Raw genomic sequence first — 26,205 nt, forward strand, 5'->3', positions numbered from 1 at the left:
GTCGGATGATGAGGCTTCATGTGATTCAATAAAATCTAATTTTCTAGTGTTGTGCCTTATCCATGATGACTATAACAAGAAACAAGCATATATCCTACTGGCTAGTGAGGTCACCCTTAATTCTGAGATGAGGCTGCCTTTGTTATACATTGCATGTTCCGCTGAGTTTTAGTTTATATTAAAACCTTCTTTCCTCAGGTGTCCAAGGATGTTGGAAGATGTGACTGTAGGCAAGTCTTGAAAATGTCAAAGGAAATCCATCAAAATCAAGCGTGATAGAGCAGTAGCACTTATAAATCCATACATTTGTGACAATAGTAATAATATCCACTGCCTCCTAAAATCTGTTTTTGAAATTGAGGTAATTGAGTCAGAAGGGCTTTGGGGTGTTGCCAGAGCACTACAGTCCTCTAGCTTCACGGGCTATTATACTGTGTAAACACAGTTCCCTCTCCCAGTGTGAGATTACAGCAGGTGTGGTGAGTGGTAGATGGGGCCCTTTTGACATGTTTGCATAATTTGAACTGCTTACTTTATAAGGAAGGAGGCCATGGATAACAAATATAAGATTACCACAGCCCCCGTGCCTGGATCTAGAAGTGTCCCTGGTTTATCATGATGGATTTCGATGGTAGATTTCCTTAAAGGGTGTTGCATTTATCACTGATGTAATATGACAAGGAACAAGCATATATCTGACTGGTTTAGTGATGTTTCTTTTGATTCTAAGACGAGGCAGCCATTGTTATACCGCCTTGTTCCCACAAGTCTTGTACTTAACAGCTTTTCTTTCCACAGGACGCCCTTTATCTCCGTCTAGAAGACAATGACTTGCACAAGATGGGTGGGTATGCTAGTAATGGCACAAGTGGTGGGTCATGGTAGAAATGGGTATTTATGTGAGGCAAGTTCTAGTAGACACTGGCCATGGATAATTTCCCATGCCTCAGCCCAAATGATGAAACCTTCACCTGTCCGACCTCCTGTACGGTGCCAGAGCCTGAAAAGGTTGAACCCACTGGTTACCTCAGGAGGAGAGGAAGGAGGCCATGTTCCAGCTGGGACAGTCTGATCAGGGTTGGGTTTGTTACACATTAGAACAGGATGGAAAGGTGCAGCAAGCTCTCTGCAAAATGCAGATTGATGTATAATTCTGACAGGCTAATTATTGAGCCAAATTTCTAATGCATACTCTTATTACAGGTAACTATAGGGTAATTACAAACTTTGTTGAAATATGTGGCATCCATTGAAGTGTCCAGGCTTCTTTACAACATCCTGGAGATCCTTACAACCTGAAACTCTGACCTGCAGAATGTTCTCTGGTGACCTCAAAAGCCATTTGGTCACCTCTCCTCTGCACCTACCCCACCCCTGCATCTAGGGATTTGGAAACAAAGAACTGTTTAATATTCCTGGACTCTCCCCCCTCATAACACTTTACCCAATCCTGAATGACCCACTGGACTAATTAATGAATGGAGGTTCTGAAACCTGAACCAAACTGAGATATAAAACAATATGAAATCTAGGAAATGGTGTTCACGTTTTGGGGGCTGCTTGACAAGCTGAGTGTGTTCCTTATTTCTCCCACCTCCAGGGAATCAGGATTTACTTTAAGTTGTAAGTTTCTGTTGTTTTTCTCCCTTTTTATTTTATAACTGTTTTGCCGTGTTGTGTGTCATTTTATTTTGTAATTCTTTTGTTTTTAATATCTTTTATGCACTGATCAATTTTTTGTAATTAAAGGTTTTCACTTTAATTTTGGTCCCTGTATGCTCTGCGAACTCATAGCCTTGTGAAGTGTGACTACTAGAGTGCTGAGTGTGCATGTGTAGTGGTGTGACAAGGTGACTGCTTGAGAGCAAGAGTTGTTGTAGAGTGGGATACTTATTGGTCCCAGTATAAATGCAATAAGTGGTGGTAGCGGGGGGGGGGGGGGGGGTGCTGGAGCTGTATCAGGTGTTATTTATGCTCAATTTGTGTCCTGAGTAAAAGGTGAGTGCAAGTTTGAGTAGGCTAAATTAACTCATACAGTTGCACCCCAAGTCACGTGACGAGGCGGCAGTGTCCTCGCCGTGACACTAATTATTGAGCCAAATTTCGAATACATACTCTTATTAGATGTTGAACATAAAGATCTGCAGTGGACATCTCCAGTTACAGGTTTGTTCAGTCTAATGGGTGAATTGGGTTTGACTGGTTTCCTACCCAAATGATGAAACCTTCACCCATCCGACCTCATGTACGGTGCCAGAGCCTGAAAAGGTTGAACTCTCTGGTTACCTCAGGAGGAGAGGAAGGATGCCAGTCTGAGGGTTGGAGTTTGCTTTAATGCCCCTCTGATTCACAGCTTAAAGGGAACCTGTCACCAGGGACCTTATTTTCAAATAAAGACCAGTTGCAGAAGTCCCTCACCTGCAGTGCAAAAAAAGCCTCTGCCTTTAAAGAGAACCCATCAGGCAAAATAACCCCCCCTAAACTAAATATATTTTCATAAACTGCCATTAGAAATCATTGTCCCTATCCCTTTGTCCCTCTACATGCCTGTAAACCTAAGCAATGAGGTCCTAAAGCTGTATGCAAATGACCTGTGAAATGTCCAATGAGTCATTAGCATATTCAAGCCGTCCAGCTTATTCATGAGTGGGAGGTACAGCCACACCCCCAGTGCTTGACTGACAGCTGCTCCATGTGATGGCTGCTACATGTGCTTGCTGGTGGCCACGCTCCACCATGTGACCAGGCTCATTTGCATAATAAAGAATAGATGATTTTATGATGTATGAAATATCTAGATAAAAGCTGGGATACTCGTGAGCTGCTCTAAAAGATAGTAGTGACAGACCTGATGACAGGTGTCCTTTAAGCATTTGCATTATAATATAAGTGTTATAACTTGCCTTTCACCCTGACAGAATTCTGGGGTAGTCATAGGGGTTGGGCTTTGATGCATTTCAAATATGTGACTTGTCTGTTACTCACTGCTCAGCTCCCAGCCCCTACCTTTGTGCTCCTGTACAGCTCATCACTCCCCCACTCTTGTGTGTTTTTTTTTTTTGCACTGCAGGTGTGATGGCCTTCTGCAATCTGTCCTTAGTGAAAATTGGCTACCGTTATAATTTATTAAAGTCAATGACTGTATTGTTAAGCCCTTCAGAAAATTCTGTAAAATGTCAGCTAGTTAAATAGAATCTGAAGATAAAATGTGTAACTCTAACCTCTTGCCTTTCCTTGCAGGCTTACTGGAGAACATGGCACTATATAGGCACAGTATTGCAGGTATGTAACTATATAGTGTCCTGTAGACTATAGGGCTGTGATGATGAAAATAACTAGAACAATAGAACTTGATGAACAATGAAAATGTATGAACAACTGAGCAGCATCTGTTCTCTGAAGCCTTTGCTGTATGCAGTATAAATCTGACCATAGTCTCTGCAGCAGGTGGATCCAAAAGTAATGCAGAATGAAGATTACATCTCTACGTGGCCTAACTTACTGGTAAGGGAGGAGGAACTCCGGCTCAAGAGTAAACTTCAATAGAGGTGAGCGAACATACTCGTCCGAGCTTGATGCTCGTTCGAGCATTAGCGTACTCGAAACTGCTCGTTGCTAGGACGAATACTTCGCCTGCTCGAGAAAATGGCAGCTCCCGCCGTTTTGCTTTTTGGCGGCCAGAAACAGAGCCAATCACAAGCCAGGAGACTCTGCACTCCACCCAGCATGACGTGGTACCCTTACACGTTGATAGCAGTGGTTGGCTGGCCAGATCAGGTGACCCTGGGATAGACTAGCCCCTGCCTGCGCTGCTCGGATCATTCTGTGTCTGGATGCCGCTAGGGAGAGAGCTGCTGCTGGTCAGGGAAAGCGTTAGGCTGTTCTATTAGAATAGTGTTAGGCAGGAGTGATTCAACAAGAACCCAACAGCCCTTCTTAGGCCTACAATAGCGTTATATTTTCCTTTTTTTTTGTTTGCTTGTGGCTGGGCTTGCTGGCACTAGTAGTGCAGCTAGTACCATATTGTGAGGAATTTGCAGGGGGACTTGCTACCGTTGTGTTTAGCTCTTAGTGACGCACATATCCACCTCAAACACCAAAGTGGGACAATTTATTAGGGGTTTGATTTCAATTAGGCACAGTCTGGCAGTTTCTTTTTATTTTACGTTTATTTTTTCATAACTCAGCGTCATCTCATCTGGCATAGCAGTGTGCTTTCATACTTGGCTAGAAAATAGCCATAGCAATAGGATAGCATCGTTTGGTTTTAAAAACTAAAAAACACCACAAAAAAAGTAAAAAAAAAATTAAAGTTATAACTTTCATTTTCAAAATGTTTAACCCGAGGGCTAGGGGTAGAGGACGAGGGCGGGGACGTGGGCGTCCAACTACTGCAGGGGTCAGAGGCCGTGGTCCTGGGCGGGGTGAGACACCACCTGCTTATGAGGGAGCAGGGGAACGCCGCAGAGCTACACTCCCTAGGTTCATGTCTGAAGTTACTGGGACTCGTGGTAGAGCACTGTTGAGGCCAGAACAGTGCGAACAGGTGATGTCGTGGATTGCCGACAATGCTTCGAGCAATTTGTCCACCAGTCAGTCTTCCACGCAGTCCACCCATGTCACCGAAATCGGCACTCCTCCAGCTCCTGCACCTCAGCCTCCTCCCCCCCAGTCTGCCCCCTCCCAGGAAAATTTGGCATTTGAACCGGCATACTCTGAGGAACTGTTTTCTGGACCCTTTCCACAGTCCCAAACCACTTGTCCGGTTGCTGCTGAGCAATTTTCCGATGCCCAGGTTTTCCACCAGTCGCAGTCTGTGGGTGATGATGACCTTCTTGACGTAGTGGAAGAAGTGTGTAAAGAGGTGTCCGACGATGAGGAGACACGGTTGTCAGACAGTGGGGAAGTTGTTGTCAGGGCAGGAAGTCCGAGGGGGGAGCAGACTGAGGGATCGGAGGATGATGAGGTGACAGACCCAAGCTGGGTTGAGAGGCCGGGTGAACACAGTGCTTCTGAGACGGAGGAGAGTCCTCGACCAGAACAGGTTGGAAGAGGCAGTGGTGGGGCCAGACGGAGAGGCAGGGCCAGAGCTGGTGCATCAGCGCCAAATGTGTCACGTAGTGAAGCTCCCGTGGCGAGGGCTAGATTTTCAGAAGTCTGGAGGTTCTTTAAGGAAACACCGGATGACCGACGGACTGTGGTGTGCAACCTTTGCCAAACCAGGATCAGCAGGGGTTCCACCACTACTAGCTTAACTACCACCAGTATGCGCAGGCATATGAATGCTAAACACCCCACTCAGTGGCACCAAGCCCGTTCACCTCCGGTCGTGCACACCACTGCTCCTTCCCCTGTGTCAGCTGCTAGTCAGCCCCCTGCCCAGGACCCTGGCACAAAAACCCCATTGTCGCCTCCACGATCCTCCACAGCATCCACCAGCGTTCAGCTCTCCATACCCCAGACGCTGGAGCGGAAAAGAAAATATAGTGCAACCCACCCGCACGCCCAAGCCCTCAATGTCCACATCTCCAGATTGCTTAGCCTGGAGATGCTGCCCTATAGGCTAGTAGAGACCGAGGCCTTTCGCAACCTCATGGCGGCGGCCGCCCCTCGGTATTTGGTCCCCAGCCGCCACTACTTTTCCCGATGTGCCGTCCCAGCCCTGCACCAGCACGTGTCAGACAACATCATCCGTGCCCTGACCAACGCCGTTTCTGACAAGGTCCACCTGACCACGGACACGTGGATGAGTGCTGCCGGGCAGGGCCACTATATATCGCTGACGGCACATTGGGTTAACTTGGTGGAGGCTGGGACCGAGTCTGACCCTGGGGCTGGTCATATACTGCTGACACCGAGGATTGCGGGGCCTACCTCGGTCCAGGTCTCAAAGGCCTACTATGCCTCCTCCTCCTCCCACCCCTCCTCCACCTCCTCCTCCGAACTACCATCCGTGGGCATGGCGCCATCAGTCGCTAGCTCTAGGCACAGCAGCAGTGCCGTCGCTAAGCGACAGCAGGCGGTGCTCAAACTGCTGAGCCTAGGCGATAAAAGGCACACCGCCCAAGAGCTATTACAGGGCATCACGGCGCAGACTGATCTGTGGCTGGCACCGCTGAACCTGAAGCCAGGCATGGTTGTGTGTGACAACGGCCGTAACCTGGTGGCGGCTCTGCAACTCGGCAGACTGACACATGTGCCATGCCTGGCCCATGTGTTAAATCTGATAGTTCAGCGTTTCCTCAAGACATACCCCAATCTGTCAGATTTGCTCACGAAGGTGCGCCGCATCTGTGCGCATTTCAGGGCAGCGCAGCGCCGCCTCCAACTGCCCGCTCACCGACTGTTGTGCGACGTGCCCACGAGGTGGAATTCAACACTGACCATGTTATCCAGAGTTTACCAGCAGCGCCGAGCGATTGTAGACTGCCAGATGTCAACTTCCACCAGAACTGGTAGTCAGGTCAGTCAGCTTCCTCAAGTCTACAATGAGGAGTGGATGTCTGATATCTGTCAGGTGCTGAGTAACTTTGAGGAGTCAACACAGATGGTCAGTGGCGATGCCGCCATCATCAGCCTCACCATCCCGCTGCTTGGCCTGTTGAAAAACTCTCTGATCAGCATGAAGTCGGAAGCTTTGCGCTCGTCACAAGAGACGGGGGAAGAAGATTCCCTTGTTGATAGCCAAAGCACCCTTAGGTCTGTTTCTCAGCGCATATCGGAGGAGGTGGAGGTGGAGGAGGATGAGGAGGAAGAGGAGGAGAATGTTGGCGAGACAGAAGAGGGGAGCATTGCTCAGACCTTCACTGTTCAGCGTGTATGGGCAGAAGAAGAGGAGTTGGAGGAGGAGGAGGAAATGGACAGTCAGGCCAGTGAGGGGAGTGAATTCTTGCGCGTTGGGACTCTGGCGCATATGGCAGATTTCATGCTAGGCTGCCTATCCCGTGACCCTCGCGTTCAAAGAATTTATTCCAGCACCGATTACTGGGTATTCACTCTCCTGGACCCACGGTACAAGCAAAATCTTTCCACTCTCATCCCTGGAGAGGAAAGGAGTGTGAGAATGCATGAATACCAGCAGGCCCTGGTGCACAAGCTGAAACAGTATTTCCCTTCTGACAGCGCTAGCGGCAGAGTGCGTAGTTCTGCGGGACAAGTAGCGAGGGAGAGTAGGCGAGCAGGCAGCTTGTCCAGCACTGGCAAGGGTACGCTTTACAAGGCTTTTGCCAGCTTTATGTCACCCCAGCAAGACACTGTCACCTGTCCCCAGTCTCGGCAGAGTAGGGCTGATCTTTGCAGAAAGATGGTGAGGGAGTACGTAGCTGACCATACCATCGTCCTAAATGATCACACAGCTCCCTACAGCTACTGGGTTTCAAAGCTGGACATGTGGCACGAACTGGCGCTGTACGCCTTGGAGGTTCTTGCCTGCCCTGCCGCTAGCGTGTTGTCCGAGCGGGTTTTCAGTGCAGCTGGTGGCATCATCACCGATAAGCGTACACGCCTGTCGACTGACGCTTATTAAGATGAATAAAGCCTGGATTTCTCATAATTTCCAATCTCCACCAGGTGAAGGAAGCTCAACCTGAATAATTTATGCACTCCTCCTCCTCCTCATTTTCCTCCTTCTCCTCCTCTTTGTACACTAAAGCAGAGGAAACTGGCTATTTTTTGACAGGGCCCACTGGCTCTAGCTATAGTACTCTATGCATTTAATTTTTCTGGAGGGCCACCTACCCGGTCCTCTGTTTTAAACAATTTTTGGGAGTGCCACATACAGGCACTCCATCTATTCCATTTTTCTGGAGGGCCACCTACCTGCTCCTCTGGTTTGAAAACTTTTTTGGACTGCCACATACAGGCACTATCCAAATTAAATTGTCTCCATAGCAGCCTCCACACGTTGTCTCCATTGCTACCTCCAAAAGTCGTCCATATAGCTGCCTCCATACATCGTCCCCTTATCAAACGAGGTGTGTCAGGCACAAATTTGGGTTGTTTTCATGGCTTCCATGTTAACTTTGTCGCCACCCTGCTGTGTAATCCACAAAATATACTGGCAAACTTTTATCATGTACCGATATTATTTGAGCGCTTCTTGCTCACCTCCTTTGGTTCCTCTCTGCCACCCATTGGTTTGAAGCCTGAGTCCATTTAGGGTATGTCGCCATGACACTCTCTAGCCTGCTGCCTCTGCATGCCGTCCCCTATAGTGTCAGGGTCAATTATTGGATGTTTTAGATGCTATCTAGCTTCATTCTGTCACTCTGTCATGGCCATGCTGTTGCCCATAATTTTGGCATAATGGTGCGATTAAGCAGCCTCAGAGGCATCCATGCATGCTGCCCCTGCTGTTTCCTGTCCATTTCCGTGGTGTTTCCATCCTTTTCTGAGGTTCCCAGGTGTTTGGCCAAGCTTCCCTGTACAGAGCCTTGGTCCCCTTGAAAAATGCTCGAGTCTCCCATTGACTTCAATGGGGCTCGTTATTCGAGACGAGCACTCGAGCATCGGGAAAAGTTCGTCTCGAATAACGAGTACCCGAGCATTTTAGTGCTCGCTCATCTCTAAACTTCAATCCAGGTAGGTAAAATCGAAGAGACTTTTATTGAAGATATACAAACAACATGATAAAACGGATTGGCATGGGTAGCGGGAAGGGTCCCTGGAATGCCTACGCGTTTCGGATAAACTCTGTATCCTTATTCATGTCTATTCCAGCCATGAATAAGGATACAGAGTTTATCCGAAACGCGTAGGCATTCCAGGGACCCTTCCCGCTACCCATGCCAATCCGTTTTATCATGTTGTTTGTATATCTTCAATAAAAGTCTCTTCGATTTTACCTACCTGGATTGAAGTTTACTCTTGAGCCGGAGTTCCTCCTCCCTTTCCTTGATTGAGTGCCTCCTGTGAAGCGGGCGATATTCGAGCTTGAGTTCACTTCTCCACTAATCCACTGCGTCCCAGGTGAGCTGACAGAACTGTTTCTTTGAACTTTCTGGTAAGTCTTGGTTCAAACAGTGAGACTGCAGTTTCTTATAGAAATCTGCCACCAGGATGAAGGTTTGTAAACAAAGTGCACTCACACGCTGCTGTGAGCTCCCTCTGGCACCATCTGCTTTTTTCTTTTGTAACTTTGTTATGAAAAGTTTAAATTGGGCAAATGAGCCTGTGGTGCTTTGAGCTGATTAACCTTTATTCAGCCCAGAGCCCCACTTGGGCTCATTTGCATAGACTTTTTATAGCCTATTTTTGTAAAAACAAAAGCTCAGTGGATCTTTCCAGAGGGGGAACACCAGTATGTAAGCACGCTTGGTTTACAAACCTTGATCCTGATGGTAGATGTCCTTTAAGCATTGTCTGAACGGGGCCTATAGGTTCTTGCCCTTAGATTGCTGATAATAAGAGACACAAAAGCTTTTCAAACTTCTCATATTTGGGTGCAATGACCTGAGTAAAGTAGTCGTGTAACAAGACCTCGCCCATCCAGCTGACATGATGATCAGTGAATCTCGTTCGTCTGAAATTATTGATGAGAAATCTGGATCCTGACAGCTTGGAGGATATTGTACATTATAATTACTGTTATGTTGCCCTGGTAATGACTGGTTCCATCTTTCAGGGTTACAGGTGACTGCTGCCATGGCCAGAACATCATTATGGTAAGGAGGGCTTATAAATGAATATTAAAGGGGATATGTTTGGGTGAATTTAGATTACATTACAACATGGAATCATAGCCTTGAATACTCATTAGCGAAGTTCTCGTATAACAGGTTTCCTATGTGTAAATTGCTATAGGACAGTGGTGGCGAACCTATGGCACAGGTGGCACTCGGAGCACTCTGTGGGCACCCAGGCCATCGCCCGATCAGTTTCCAGGCAGGACTCCTGTAGTCCCTGGCCACCCAGAATGTGCTGTGATCAGTGCCATTTTAAATACACATCCATACCATGCTCTTGGCCCTGCAATTCTTAAGGGCACCCTGGAAAGAAGCTACAATGATAATCCGAATTTCTTCTTTCAACTCTATTGCTGTCCTCAGGACACCAATACAATTAAAAGCCATGACAAAACAGGTAGCAACATGTTACTGCTTAAATTGCCATGTTGGCACTTTGCCTTTAAGTGGGTTTGGTGGTAGTTTTGGCATTCAGTCTCCAAAAGTTTCACCATCGCTGCTATAGGATGTCTACTCTCACTGGCTTTACCCTGAAGTAGCCATAATTACATGGGGTGTATATATTAGTGCCAAATTTTGGTAGGCAAATAAGGGGCTTGTACTCAGCACTGTACTGTTAATGATTGAAGGTCTCCAGTGATGAATAATCCACTATACCCTGAGCTGGCACTTGTGTTGGCCGTGACAAGGATCGTCGCTATCCTGAAGAGATCCCCTTAATGTCCATAAGGAACACGCCTAACATTAAGCTGTCTAATTGCTTGTTCTCTCCTCTTTGCAGGCCAAAGGACTGATAACATTGAGGTAAGTGTCTGTTCTAGAATAGTATAGTGGCTAAACTATTAGCACAATATAAGTAATGGTGATAAAACACTATTATACTGGGCTGTGATGATCTTCCTTGTACCACCCCAGTCTGAGACCTGATGACTGGTACCATTCTGAGCTTCTACATCTTAATGGGCTACAATAACTGCTTATGGATTGTTGCAAAATAATGTCCCATTGGGTTTTTCAGATTCTGGCCACATTCAGTCTTCTCTAGCAAAACTGCCATAGATTCTGGTTGAATGGAAAGTCACTGGGCTTCAATCTGACAAGACAATTTAGCGATGGAGACTCTGCCTGTCATCAGCGGATCCTAGGTGAGTTTTGCCACGATAAAACAGTATTAGTGTTAAAGATAAGTGATATCTTTATGCTTTCTATGAACTTTGGACCCTATCGAATAACTTGGTCTTTGTTTCCTCCGTAGCTTCTAATTCTTTCTAATTCTTTATTTATATAGCGCACACAGATTACGCAGCGCTGCACAAAGCATGGCAAATAGGTCCCTGTCCCCATGGGGCTCAGAATCTAAACAACCTAACAGTATGTTTTGGAGTGTGGGAGGAAACCGGAGGACTCGGAGGAAACCCACGCAAACACTGAGAGAACATACAAACTCTTTGCAGATGTTGACCTGGGTAGGATTCGAAACCTGAGTGAAGTTGGCCCCCCCACCTTGTTCAAATCAAACAAAATTGGTGTTAAACGTTTGTGCTACATTTGTGCTGGTTTGTGCAGCAGAAATTTTTGTTTGTGCCGCTATCGTTTTTGAGATTTTAATGAATGTTTCCAGAGGTCAACCAGCCCCCCCCCCCCCACATTGCCCAACTCGAACAAAACTGGGACTGAACAATTCTGCTACGTTTGTGTTGGTTTGTGCTGCGCAAATTTTTGTTTGTGCTGCTTTTGTTTTGAATATACGAACAAAAAATGAAAGTTCAAAAGTTCAAGCAGCCCCCCCCCCCCCCCCCATTAACCGAATCAAACAAAACTGGTGTCAAACATTAGTGCTAGTTTGTGCAGCAAAAATTTTCGTTTGTGCCACTATAATTTTTAAGGTATGTTCAGGTGTTCAAGGTGTTTAGGATGAACTGGTAAAAAACAAACCTAGAGACACTTCCCTGGTTTGATCACCAGGGGGAGCTAGCAAACACATTGTACTTTGGAAGAAATGAACTCTAATGACCTTTGCAAAAAAGTATGAATATATTAAAAATGATAGCGGCAGAAATGAAAATTTTTGCTGCACTAACGTTTGACACCAGTTTTGTTTGATTAGGTTAATGTGGGGGGGCTGCTTGAACTTTAATTTTTTGTTCATATATTCAAAACAAAAGCAGCACAAACAAAAATTTGAGCAGCACAAACGTAGCAGAATTGTTCGGTCCCAGTTTTGTTTCATTTGGGCAATGTGGGGGGGCTGGTTGACCTCTGATGACCTCTGGAAACTTTCATTAAAATCTTAAACGATAGCGGCACAAACGAAAATTTCTGCTGCACAAACATAGCACAAACGTTTGACACCAATTTTGCTTGATTTGAACAAGGTGGGGGGGGCCAACTTCACTCAGGTGGATTCGAACCCAGGACCCCAATGTTGCAAGGCAGAAGTGCTACCCACTCAGCCACCGTGCCGCCATAGCTTTCCTGGATGAGTCCATATATCCGAGGGACACAGAATCCGAATGGAGAATTTGCTGAAATCAGCTGAAGATGCCGGATGTTTTGTGCTTGTATGAAACTTTACAGAATAATCTTGTGTTCTAATAAAGCAAATATCAAACTTGTGATTTCTGTGTAATTCTAGTTTAGGGTGATACATAGTTGGTTCTCTGGGATCACAATCTACAGCTTATGGTTACAATATGTATTAAGTTGTTCTATCATCCTGTTGATGGTCTCCTGGAAGCAACTTCGATAATAACTTTATTCATATAGCGCACACAGATTATGTAGCGCTACACAGAGCTTTCCAAATCTGTTCCAATGGGGCTCACAATCTAATCCCTATACCAGTATATTTTTTTTAGTGTGGGAGGAAACCCATGTAAAAGCAGAAGATAAAACTATTTTCAGAAGTTGACCCTGGGACTTGAACCCAGGTCCCCAGCGCTGCAAGGCTGTAATTCTAACCACCAAACAACCATGCTGCCATTATGAATGGCACCATCATGATGACCCTTCATCTTGTGCTGCCCATATGATTGTTTGCCACTTATTGCATAAATCAGAACAATTTGATGTTAAAATCAATGTGGGGCTACTTCTCATGTTCCTATGTTACCAGTTTCCTTAAAGGGGTTGTCCTACAAAGCAAGTGCTAGAGCCTAATTTGCTGATCAGTAGGTCAGTCATGCATCCTCCACAGATCACGAGAATGGGTCAGATGTACCTGTTACACCCAGTTACAGTGCAGCACTAGGCAATTTTCGTGAGCTCCATAGACATGTATGGTGCAACTGTCAGGTCTTCAGACCCCCTGTTCTTATCTGTGGGGGTCTAACACAGAGACCCACCAATCAAGTTGGGCCATAGCCTGTGGATAGGGGATAACTTTAGAGATGAGCGAACATGCTCGTCCGAGCTTGATGCTCGGTCGAGCATTAGGGTACTCGAGACGGCTCGTTGCTCGGACGAGTATTTCCCCTGCTCGAGATCGAGCATTTAATTAAAAAAAACACAGTGAAGAACAATGAAGAATAGGATAAAAACAGTGAACACAGGATCATTTAAGATAAAAACACAGTGCAGAACACAGTGCAGAATAGATTACAGATGTTCGGCACGTCTGCTTACTTGTCGGGAGATACGCGCGGAACGGCGCGAACAAAATAGCATGTGAAGAACAATATATATGTGTGAAGAAGACATTGCAGATGTATGGAAACATCTGCAATGTGTTCTTTACACACATATATATTGTTCTTCACATGCTATTTTGTTCGCGCCGTTCCGCGCGTATCTCCCGACAAGTAAGCAGATGTGCCGAACATCTGTAATCTATTCTGCACTGTGTTCTGCACTGTGTTTTTATCTTAAATGATCCTGTGTTCACTGTGTTCAATGTTTTTATTCTATTCTTCACTGTTCTTTACATCTGCTAACTTGTCGGGAGATAATATACGCGCGGAACAGTGAAGAATAGATCGCAGATGTTTGCAAATTATCAGAAGACATTATTTTTCAATTAAATAACACATTTTTATTCCTGAACCATGGTCCCTTTGAAAAATGCTCGGGTCTCCCATTGACTTCAATGGGGCTCGTTACTCGAAACGAGCACTCGAGCATCTGGAAATGTTCGGCTCGAGTAACGAGCACCCGAGCATTTTAGTGCTCGCTCATCTCTAGATAACTTGCTTTGTGGGTAAACAAATTGTTTGGATTTGCCTTCCTGCAAGCAATTGAATACAACCTTTCTTCTAGTATCTGCTGCTAAACACTAATCCACGTGTGGTGTGGCCATCCGCCTGCACATGTAGTGGCATCTCATGCTGTATCCACATTGGGCTGTAATGTGACAACTGAAGCAGACACCACAAATATTGGATGATGACCCCAATTCCTGCTGTGCTGCTTACAACTAGGGATGAGCAGACCTGCTTAATTTGGTGTTGCGCTGGACCAGAACCTAAAACTCCTGTTTGGGTTCCATATTAGGACCACATCCCCCCAGTAATATCTGAGAAGTTCTGGCACTAATTGTCTTAAACTGTTTAAAAGGCAATTTTGGGGAGGACTGGCATATACCATGGTGTGTAAGTGGTTAACACCCACAATTTGTGCCAGTTCTGGTTGTGTGTGGGGGAGTTGAGCTGGACCTGAACTTTGCCATTGGGTTTGCTCATCCCTTCTTACAACCTTGCAGAGTAACACTTGACTTTATTTAATGGGAAATTTTATTAGTTCATCACTCTTCCACAGGATAATGGATACCTAATTGGTGCTGGGATCCTCACAGATGATGTTGAATGGTCTGTTCTGACAAATGGCACTAATAGTGCGCCCATTCATTGTCGAGGGCTAGAGATACCCGTGGGGTGTTTTGAAATTTCCAGCCCTTCCATAAGATTGGCTGGATCAATGGGATGTATAATACTTGAGCATCAATTGATCAGCAGGACTGTACATCCTTATCCTCAGGGCATAACCCAACCCCTGGGCACTTCTCACCCTTAATTCAATTTGTTTTTCATACAATCCGCACAGGAATTGACACATCTCTGGGTTCCCTGGTCAGCTATGGAGAAGAAATGATCAAACCCTTGGATGCAGATGTCTCGGATGCCAGTTCTTCATGTATTTTCTCTTGTATTTCTCCGAGGGGTTGGCAACTGCAAGTGCTCCAAGAGTCCCAAACCTTTTGGGTTGTAATAATTGGTTGAAAAAATGGTTTGACATCACAGCCAGCACCGGCTCCTGCAGGATGTGATTTGCCGATTCTTCTGATGGAACAATGTAAAATCCTAATAAGAAGGTCTTGGGTGTCCAAATGATCCTAAAACATTACATAAATGCAAGTATAAACTCAATTCAAGTCTATTTGTAATTCTGCAGCCTGTGCCAAAAACTGGGCATTCAGCAGGGCAGATCCATATGTGGCATATAAACCTATGGCTATAGTGTCCTAGTTTCTGGTCACTGACTTGTACAATTACATCGTAGCCAAGAGACGGGTTCAATGTCGAAGACAAAGGCCACCTCCTGGGTTTCTTGCCAAATTGACAAAAGTGAGAGAGATTTTAGGCTCAAAAAATGTGGGGTTAAACCTGTGATGCAAATGAATGTAGATTCATCGCTATAGTTGTCAGGAAGGAGACAATAAGGGCCAGTTTCCACGTTGCATTTTTTTTGCTTAAAGGTGCAGTCACACGTTGCGTTTTCATACACATTACTACAGCTGAGGAGAGGTGATTTGCCTAATTACATTATGGTTAACATTTGCATTTACAAAACACAATTTAAATGCAGTGTTAACACAAGTTAACACTGTTAATACACATGCATTAATATCACATAAACATTACTTTTTTGTAAACATTAATGTTAACAGTAATATAATTAGGCAAATCACCTCTCATCCTCTGTAGTAATGTGTTTCAAAATGCAATGAAAACGCAACGTGTGACCGCGCCCTTACAAATGATAAACGGATCAGTTTTTTTCCCCATTGTTTTTTAATAGACTTACAATAATGTCTGTTAGTATCTTCTTTACATCTTCCGTTAGACCTTCTATTATTTGCAGGGAAAGAAAAACGGATGGCTATGAAATAATAAAAATCGAAAAACTGAGGGCGCGTTCACACGTTGCGTTTTGACCTGCGTTTTCATTGCGTTTGAAACGCATATACAACAGCTGAGGAGAGGTGATTTGCCTAATTTCATCACTGTTAACGCATGCGTTAACAAAACGCATCGTAAACGCGATGTTAACGCATGCGTTAACAAAGCATTAACGCATGCGTTTTGTTAACGCATGTGTTAACATTGCGTTTACAAACGTAAACGGTAATGTAATTAGGCAAATTACCTCACATCAGCTGTTGTATATGCGTTCCAAACGCAATGAAAACGCAACCAAAACGCAACGTGTGAACGGCGCCCTGACACTGAGGGCGCGTTCACACGTTGCGTTTTGGTCGCGTTTCCATTGCGTTTGAAATGCATATACAACAGCTGATGAGAGGTGATTTGCCTAATTACATTACCGTTTACGTTTGTAAATGCAATGTTAACGCATGTGTTAACTCGTTGTTAACGTATGCGTTAACATCGCGTTTGCGATGTGTTTTGTAAACGGAAATGTTAACAGTGATGTAATTAGGCAAATCACCCCTCCTCAGCTGTTGTATATGCGTTTCAAACGCAATGAAAACGCAGGTCAAAACGCAATGTGTGAACGCGCCCTAACAGAAAACAACATATCTGTTTTTTTTTTATTAAGGGCGCTGTCACACGTTGCGTTTGCAGACGCAGACGCAGACCAAACCGCGCCCACCGGGCGGTCCGCGGTCCAATCGCATCGGCGTTTCTCTATGTTTCTATTGAAAACGCCGATGCGATTGGACCGCGGACCGCCCGGTGGGCGCGGTTTGGTCTGCGTCTGCGTTTGCAAACGCAACGTGTGACAGCGCCCTAAATGGGCCGTGTGACCGCGCCCTCATTCCCCTCTCCAGTGATGTCACTGGTCTTGTCTCCTCCCTATAATGATGTTCTGGCCACACCCTCTTGATTATGCAGAGCTCCTTCATTGGCTGCAGTGGCAAATATAAACCTCCTACTCCTCCTGTAGCCTTTCACTAGTCTCCCAGCCTGCACAGAGGTAAGATGTATGTGGGTGCTGTGTGACCCTATGTAACAGGCCCTGAGGGAGGTCAGAGAGCACATCCTGTACTATTGTGGGGGTCCCTGTTACTTGTAACTGGAGTATATGATTTTGTATACAAGTTATCAGATGAGCTTGGTGCATGTACTGTATATAACTTGGTGTTTATGAAGGACTTTATAAAGTCTTGTTCATTGGAGTCTTGATTGAGATTAAAGGGATTTCCTTGACTAGGATTGGGGTTTTACTGAACTGCCTCTATGTAAATGGGCAGTTACTAAGTTTTATGCAAAGTAAATAAAAAGGTAACTTGTGTCATTCCTGACTGACTTTTGGCTTTACCTGACACCTGCATTTACTGTCAGTACAGGTGGTCTCCCTACTTAAGGACACCTGACTTACAGACAGACCCCACTGTGATCTCTGGGTCCTGCATCTTGCTACAGACCTGGGGTGGATTCCCTCATTTGTATGAAGAGATCTGAGATGTGTTAAGTTCATGGTGAACTACTCTTAGCTTCAGCAGGGATAATGTGACACTTGTTGGCCCAAACCCAGTCCAGCGGGAGAGAATGCAGCATGTTGGTTTAGATCAATAAGTGCACCATCACATAGCATGTCATTCATTACCTGGGGTTCCTTTGTACCCCTAATTTTTGGCAGTAGCACGTTTTCTTCTCTTTTGGTTATGTTCTCTTAGATGATTAAGTATTTGGCTCAATACAATGACCCCCAATATATTATGGAGCCCATAACAATGGACTTGCAGTAATGGTGCCACAGCTAAACCCCTCAATGGTGGTTCTGCTGATATTGGGCTTCCACTACTGTCAGGTCTACACCTACACATCAGCATCCAGCTGCCATGATGATCAGAGAATCTCGTACGTCTGAGTAGTAATGATGAGATATCTGACAGCTCGGGGGATATTGTGCCTTATAAATGCTTGGTTTTTATGGGTAATGACTGGCTCCATCTTTCAGGTTTCCTGCTGCGGTGGACAGAGAACGTCATTTAGATAAGTAATGTACATGTTGGCATCTTAAAGCAATTTATAACAAATATATGTCCCCTATGATTTGTAAATTGGTGCAATATAAAGACCATGGTATATAGCAGGTCAAATCCTTTAAGCATTGTAATGACAAATCATACACAAACCCATAATTTGATTTCTTAAGTTTTTTGGGCTGCATAAAAAGGGACTTGGCTATGCCATACTCTGAAGTGTGAGATAAATATAAGCCTTAACCCAAAATTGGCCTAAGGTACAAATATGGATATTCTGAAACGGTTCTGGTATCATTTTAAGAGCGGAATCGCCCCTTTAAAATAGGATCAGGATTGTTTCTAGTTCAGAAGTTATAGTGGCTCTGCCCTACTATTAACTTGAGCAATGCTACTATTGGACAGAGGGGAACCTGAAATGGGGGGGGGGGGGGGGGGGGTGTTCTCCAGTGATGAATAATCCACTATATCCTGAGCTGGCACTTCTGTTGGCTGACATGGATTGTCGCTATCCTGAACTGATTCCCTTAAAGTTCCTTATTTCCATTAACACTGAGCTGTCTAATGGATTGTTCTCCTTTTTGCAGGCTATGGGACTGACAACATTGGGGTAAGTGTCTATCCTAGAATAATTGATGCTATTATTGGTAATAAAACACTGAGACTGGGGGAGTAAAAGGAAGACCTCACAGCCCAGTATGAGACCTGATAACTGGTACCATTCTGGACTTGTGAATCTTATAGGGGTTGTCCAAGGGTATTAAAAAAAAAAAAAAAAACCTTGGGTGGCTGGGTTAAAAAAAAAACCTTCCTTACCTCTGTGTTCCATGCCCACCCGTTGTCTCTATTTCCAGTGTTGTCACACAGGATGGGTGAGTGGCCAAACGGACCAGAGAGATCGCAGCACTGGATGCTGGGAGGGGCCATAGAGGTAAGGAAGTGTTTGCTTTCTTTTAATCTGCTCCATCCCGGGCACCCAAGGGTTTTTGTATCCTCGCACAACCCCTTTAATGGTTTAAAAGAGCCGCCTATGGAGTCTGGGTTTGCTGTCTGAGGCCGCAGCTTGAGCGAGCTCTGGCGCCCATTCACTACATCACATAAAAAACGGCAGATCACTCACTGCTCAGGCACACGTAGGCCCCCAGGAACCGGCGGATGACCCTTTGTGAGGCAGTTCATGGTTCCATTGTCCAGTACTCACAGCCAGCTGCCTGAGAGTCAACTTGGTGTCAGAGGCCATTTTGAACGACCTCCTCTCGGGATGGTGAGTTGGAATCTGGTGCCATCCTCGGTGTAGCAGTGCATGTTGCTGCTGCCTGCTGTGGGGTGGCATAGAGGGGCATCTCTGGTACATGGTTTATATTATATTGAAAATACCAACAAGAAGCATATGAGACCATGTATCATACTGCAAGTACCAATAAATACAAAATATAAATCTTTATTAATGCATATAGACAATCAAAAATTGGACATTAAAACCACAAGAACAAACAGCATGGTGGTGGTCAATGCATTAGCCATAGTATATAATAATACATCATAACAATCTACAAAATTAATCCATAAGTGTAAAAATAAGGGCTGTACCGAGCACAAAAAAAATATAAACTACATCACAATTAAATCACAAGTGTCAAAGTATTATACCTGTGCCTCAGGTCAAATTAGCCCCAGACCACCACCACAGCACCCCGACGCGTTTCGCCGTCGCTTCCTCAAGGGGGTGTGCTGTGGCAAGGCGGGGGGGAGGATATATCTACCCTCACACACAAGACCAGCTGACTGATATGAGCCTATAAAAATGTCTTACCCAAGATATGTGATGAGGCAGGTGTATACTAATGGCGCATCGCCCCGGCCGCCAGGCACGTGACCGGAAGACAGGCCCGAGTTCCGGAGAGCGAATGACGCGCAACCTGATTTGGAAAAGCTAGCCCGACTCAAACCTGTACCGAAACATTTTTTGGAATATCATGATGGTAGATGGCAGGATCTTCGAGCATACGGTATTGACAAGATTATTCTGGGAGCCCGTGGAGGAGACACTTTCAAAAGATTGGAGAGGATTGAATTGAAATGGATTGTGAAATTGGATACTGTGTCCCCTTCAGGATTGAATGAGAAGCTCTCCTTTTCCCCATATATTTAAGTAGAAATGGGCAGTGAGTCGCTAATTTTATGGTTTAGTGTGTATCTATTGGTTTTATATTTCATTCGTAACTTTTGGCGGTAGGGTGAGGTGCATTGAGGGTAGATCATATTTATTGGTTGGCTCGAGGCTTTTCACCTTCCCCCTTAGGTGGGGTGATGAAGTGACATACATTGCCCACTGGATGTGCGGTTGGGCATGTGTATTGCCGTAATGTTGGCCATTCATGGATCGGATCCATAAAATATGATACGGTCTCTTCCTTCTGGGGGTGAACTATTTAATACATGACACCATTCAAGCTATTACATTTTAATATTATAACATAACTCATGCACTTTTCAGCACATGACACTTTAGATCTCCCCTCGGTTATCCAAGTGAGGGATTCAGCAAGGCACATTCACAAGTATTCACCTTACAATTTAATGTGGTTGTGATTGTTGCACTTTATCAATAAGCACATCACACTTTATTCACATAGCACTTTATGTAGAGTTAGACCATTATTTCACTGATAATTATTAGGTTAGTCCAACTTCTCACTAACCACATTATGCCACAATATATTCGGGCTACAAATAATCAAATTATCACTCGGCCTATTTCACATGTATATCAATATTATTATAGTTCAATAAATGGCACAATCACATAGATTTGGACACAGCATATACAATTGGATTCAATATATTTTTTCATATATTAGTTTTAAATTTTTTTTGTTTTTCCCTTCACGTCTTTTTTTAATTGCACATGATGAATTAATAAATAATTAATAGTCCAAGGTATACATGTATAATAATTTATACTATCTATGCATTAAAATAAGTTAATTATAAATACAATTATGGTAGCTTTTCATGTATGTCTAATGACATCACATTCTGACCTCCGGCACATATTATAACTTTCTGTTACTCTGCTTTGTATACTCACCTCTTATAATCTCTGGTATATCTTGAGCCCACACTCCTTGCCAGCATCCAACATGGCGGTTGATGCGCATCTCTCCGGCGCATGCTCTGTGCCCGGCGACGGACCCGAACTTCCGGTCTGCGATGACGCGCATGTTTGCGCGTCATTCGCTCTCCGGAACTCGGGCCTGTCTTCCAGTCACGTGCCTGGCGGCCGGAGCGATGCGCCATTAGTATACACCTGCCTCATCACATATCTTGGGTAAGAGACATTTTTTTATAGGCTCATATCAGTCAGCTGGTCTTGTGTGTGAGGGTAGATATATCCTCCCCCCCGCCTTGCCACAGCACACCCCCTTGAGGAAGCGACGGCGAAACGCGCGTTGGGGTGCTGTGGTAGTGGTCTGGGGCTAATTTGACCTGAGGCACAGGTATAATACTTTGACACTTGTGATTTAATTGTGATGTAGTTTATATTTTTTTGTGCTCGGTACAGCCCTTATTTTTACACTTATGGATTAATTTTGTAGATTGTTATGATGTATTATTATATACTATGGCTAATGCATTGACCACCACCATGCTGTTTGTTCTTGTGGTTTTAATGTGTATGGCTTTAATGTCCAATTTTTGATTGTCTATATGCATTAATAAAGATTTATATTTTGTATTTATTGGTACTTGCAGTATGATACATGGTCTCATATGCTTCTTGTTGGTATTCTGTTTGCATAGCATAGGGGCCTGTTACCTAGAAGTGGGCACGATTATTGGTATTTAATATTTATATTATATGAAAGCTGTGACGTCTAGGATGAGATTCTCGCAGACCTGTTCTGAGTACTGTGAGGACAGCTACATCTGAGGCGCACGTGGCTCATAGGCCTGATGTATATTATAGCTGTGTCAGAAGCTTTTTCAAGATGCTAATATATTTGATCCTTTAGGTGCAGGACACTGTCAGACTGGTAAGTGTCCGCTCATTGTATGTATCAAGATCCAATTTTATTAAATGCATTAGATCTCTACATGCATGTGGCACACTAATGGCCTCCACTACAGGTCCTATAGCACATGGCCAGTTTGTTGGACTGATAGTCCAGTTATGCTCCCTTCCATTATTCCATGTGATGGATCTGCAAAGTCTTATAGGAGACATCTACAAACACAATAAGTTGTAAAGTGTTATGTACTATATAGTTGCATAGTAATGGTGCTATATTCAGATTATGTAATGGGATGTTACTGCAAAAGACAGCAAATAAGAGTCTGATGGCTGAGGGTCTCTGCTGTGGTCTTCTCCAATTAGATCCCTGTTCTACTGGATGTGCATTTGTCCTGCTGATCCCATTCTGTATATGGCCCTCTTGCATGCCAGAAATTCCTGCAATAAGTTCTTCCTGGGGCAACCCCTGAGTGTCTGTAGGATGAATCCCTTGGTGATGGATGGGGAATCCCATGGTGGTAAGCAGCCTCGATCCAGGGATCACAGAGGCGACATTGTGCAAATCAACTTGCAGTTCTTTACTGAACAGTGGGCAACAGCAAAAATAACAGCAGATTCTCAAGCTGGGACAGTTGTGGAGAGCCGGCCTACAGGAAGGTTAAACACAGCCTGATAGTAGTTGCAGGCTGGGTTGGTGCAGATGAAACTGAGTCTGGGTGGTGGAGCTCAGTTCTGGGCTTAAGTCTAAGGACTTGCCCTGGGTGCTAGGCAGTAGGCCTGAGGCACCTGAAGTACCTGGGATTAGGACACTAGTTGTGGCAGACAGACCATGAGATCTGGTTCTCTCTGCAGACTCTATACAAGGACCATGTGCTTTTTATGAGCAGGTGGTAGCACCACCCCATTCACCTTCCAGCTTGCATTGCAGGAACATATTAGACAATCAATTATCACAATTGCAACACCCCTGCCGATGCATAGGCAGGCAGATAGTTGCAAATAGTACCCTCTCCAGGTCAGGAGCTGTTGGGGAGACAGAACCTGCCTAGAGAGGTGATCGGTGTAATTGCAGCCTTTAATCCCAGGTCTGCTGCCTGGCACACAGGGCAAGTCTGGAGACTTAATCCCAGAACTGCAGATTCCACCACTTGGGCTGGTTCAGATGGGACAGAGTCCAACCTGCATCAACTATCAGGCTGCGTGTACCTTTCCTGTGGACCGGCTCTCCATGACCTTTGCAGCTTAAGGAATATGCTGCTAACATTGTTATTGAACAACCTGCAACAGCCAGAAATGGTTAACGGTTGACTTGCCAGGCAGTAGCTACAGCTGCAATTGCACAATATCCTAGGTTCTAGAAACGTCCTAAAGGGTTCATGACTCTGGCCTGCCTGTGCATTGGCTTTGGTGTTGCAGACCTTGACCGAATAATCATAACGTAGATGCCACTGAGATTCATAGGGCATACATCAAATATTTATCTGCAGGACTCCCTGATGTCTTCTGTGTGGTCATAGCATAGATTATAAAAACACTTGTCCTGTTTTGGATATGAGCAGAAGCAGTGGCGTAACTACTGCCATAGCAGTTGCTATGGGGCCCGTGAGGTTAAGGGGCCTGGTGACACATGGCCGAGTCATAATGCTGGGCCCCCTTTGTCCCTGCCAAGCTCATAGGCTTATGTCCTTGACCCGCCCATTTCATCCCATCTTCCAGCCGACACAGGTGACGGCCCACCCAGTGACTGAAACAGTGCATGGCACTCCAAGCCCGCACAAAGAACCGCCCACAACCTCCCTCATGCCCGTCCGCTCATAGAACTTCCTGTGTGTTGACCGCCCACCGATCTTACTACCTGCCTGTTGGCTCCCCAGAGCACCCACCTGCTGACCCACACAGCCACCATGCTGGACGTCAAAAAAGCAAGTACTATTTACATGTTTCTGTGTACACATATATGCATGTGTGCATGCATGTGTTTTTGTATATGGTGTGTATGTATACCCAACCGTCCCAGTTTCAGCGTGACAGTCCCGGTTTTTTTTTTTTTGGGCTCTGGCACACTGCCACGGGCAGATGAGAGTATGTTCTGGGCCCTGCCCACTTTTCCCAATTTGTCCTGCCTCCTTCAGACCCTGTAGCTTAGAGCTGCAAAGCAGCTGAGGCATGGGGGCCGGGAGGAGGCGGGACCAACCCCTGCTACCTCCTCACCTGATGTCTGCACCATTGAGTGATTCAGACTCAAGCCCAGGAGATTATGGAATGACTGCAGGTAAGAGACTGAGGGGACATGGGGCTGCAGGAAGAGGAGCCAGGAGGATAGAGGACAGGGGGGCTGGAGGCTACAGAAGGATTCTGGAGGAGACTGAAGGGGGAGGCTGCAGGACAGGAGGCTACAGAAGGATTCTGGAGGAGACTGGGACTGGAGGAGGAGACTGAAGGGGGAGGCTGCAGGACAGGAGGCTACATTATGAGGATAGAGAACAGGGACCAAACCATGTGATTGGTGATAGGAGTACAGAGAATTATGTAAGTTTGGGGAGATAAGTAAAAGTGGAAAACAAAATGTAAATGGAGGGTAAAATTAAAGAGGGGGTTATATATGTTGCACATTTGCATTAGGGGGTATTAAATGGGTCCATGGGGGGGGGGGACAAAGTAAGGGGCATTGTACTATGTGGGGACCGTGGTTTAGAAAAGTGGGAGGGGATCTGTCTCTTTCTCTTGTCCAAAAGTTGGGAGGTATGTGTATATGCTGCATATACTGTATGTATGTGAATGTGTGCATTTGTTGTATTTGTGTTGTGTGTAAATGCTGCATGTACTGTATGTAAACACGGTATATGTGCATATGGTGTTGATACTATATAAGGGTATATATACTGTATGTGTGCAAATTTGGTGTATATACTCAATATATTACTGTATATACAGTGAGTAGTTGTATGTATGTGGGTGCATGTATGAGTGTAGAACTTTATGTGGGTGTATATATCTGTACAAATTTGCATATATCTTTTAAAGGGTAAGTGGGGGGCCTCCATGCAAAAATCAGCTACTGTATGGGACCCGACCACTCCTAGCTGTGCCCCTGAGAAGTCTATCCTTGGTGTCCCACTGTTATCATGTTTAGCGATTTGATAGTTTCCATTCATGGCTCCTCTATTGGGCGATGATCGTATATCTTAGTATTTAGGAATTCCTTCCCATAGAGCCACATGGTCATTTTTTCTGTAAATCTAATAACCTGTAATCGGAGTGAAATGTATCTGATTTGTCTCTGGTTTATCATTGTTGATTTTGCTTTCCTTAAGAATGTTGCATTATCACTGATGAATGACAAGAAACAAGCATATATCTGACTGGTTTAGTGATGTTTCTTTTAATTCTGAGATGAGGCAGCCATTGTTATACCGCCTTGTTCCCACAAATCTTGTACTAAACGGCTTTTCTTTCCACAGGACGCCCTTTATCTCCGTCTAGAAGACAATGACTTGCACAAGATGGGTGGGTATGCTAGTAATGGCACAAGTGGTGGGTCATAGTAGAAATGGGTATTTATGTGAGGCAAGTTCTAGTAGACACTGGCCATGGATAATTTACCAAGCCTCAGCCCAAATGATGAAACCTTCACCCGTCCGACCTCCTGTACGGTGCCAGAGCCTGAAAAGGTTGAACCCACTGGTTACCTCAGGAGGAGAGGAAGGAGGCCATGTTCCAGCTGGGACAGTCTGATCAGGGTTGGAGTTAATTTAGTGCCCCTGTGATTCACAGCTTAATCTGCATTTACAAAATTATAGTAATGCAATGTGACTGTATAGCTAAGCTTCCCCCCCCCCCCCCCCAAAAAAAAAAAAACGTACAATGGCAGCTAGTTAAATAGAATCTTTTTAAGATAAAATATCTTGTTACTCTAACCTCTTGCCTTTCCTTGCAGGTTTACTGGAGAACATGGCGCTATATAGGCACAGTATTGCAGGTATGTAACTATATAGTGTCCTGTAGACTATAGGGCTGTGATGATGAAAAAACTAGCTCACTTTGATGAACAATGAAAATGTATGAACAACTGAGCAGCATCTGTTCTCTGAAGCCTTTGCTGTATGCAGTATAAATCTGACCATAGTCTCTCCAGCAGGTGGATCCAAAAGTAATGCAGAATGAAGATTACATCTCTACGTGGCCTAACTTTCTGGTAAGTCTTGGCTAAAACATATAAAGACTTCAGTTTATTGTAGAAATCTACCACCAGGATGAAGGATTGTAAACAAAGCACTCTTAAACACAGATGTTGCCCGTCGTACCATAGAACGACGGGCACACGTCCGGGCCGGGGAAAGGGG

At 45.0% G+C, this 26,205-nt stretch overlaps 1 long non-coding RNA gene and 4 other non-coding genes across 24 annotated transcripts in view; all 5 read left to right on the forward strand.

The window, feature by feature from the left end:
* Positions 1-26,205, forward strand: part of LOC140071134 (uncharacterized) — a 56,895-nt gene that overhangs the window by 12,680 nt on the left and 18,010 nt on the right. For 11 of the 20 annotated variants that reach the window (XR_011849052.1, XR_011849060.1, XR_011849054.1 and 8 more), the window contains exons 17-19: positions 799-844; positions 3,241-3,282; positions 25,998-26,057. This is a non-coding gene — a long non-coding RNA (uncharacterized lncRNA). Of the gene's footprint in view, positions 1-798; positions 845-1,203; positions 1,624-3,240; positions 3,283-3,444; positions 3,549-9,622; positions 9,663-10,464; positions 10,488-10,701; positions 10,829-10,971; positions 11,196-25,997; positions 26,058-26,205 lie in introns of those variants that run through there. The other 9 variants (XR_011849064.1, XR_011849061.1, XR_011849058.1 and 6 more) reach the window with 8 other exon arrangements.
* LOC140071456 (small nucleolar RNA SNORD22) lies at positions 951-1,079 on the forward strand. The gene has a single exon (XR_011849152.1). It is a non-coding gene; the product is annotated as a small nucleolar RNA SNORD22 (small nucleolar RNA).
* Positions 2,210-2,321, forward strand: LOC140071462 (small nucleolar RNA SNORD22). Its single transcript, XR_011849157.1, has one exon. It is a non-coding gene; the product is annotated as a small nucleolar RNA SNORD22 (small nucleolar RNA).
* LOC140071459 (small nucleolar RNA SNORD22) lies at positions 25,476-25,604 on the forward strand. The gene has a single exon (XR_011849154.1). It is a non-coding gene; the product is annotated as a small nucleolar RNA SNORD22 (small nucleolar RNA).
* On the forward strand, positions 25,877-25,940 carry LOC140071442 (small nucleolar RNA SNORD29). Its single transcript, XR_011849138.1, has one exon. It is a non-coding gene; the product is annotated as a small nucleolar RNA SNORD29 (small nucleolar RNA).

This window comes from Engystomops pustulosus, chromosome 7 (genome assembly GCF_040894005.1).
Source record: "Engystomops pustulosus chromosome 7, aEngPut4.maternal, whole genome shotgun sequence".
Taxonomy (NCBI): domain Eukaryota; kingdom Metazoa; phylum Chordata; class Amphibia; order Anura; family Leptodactylidae; genus Engystomops; species Engystomops pustulosus.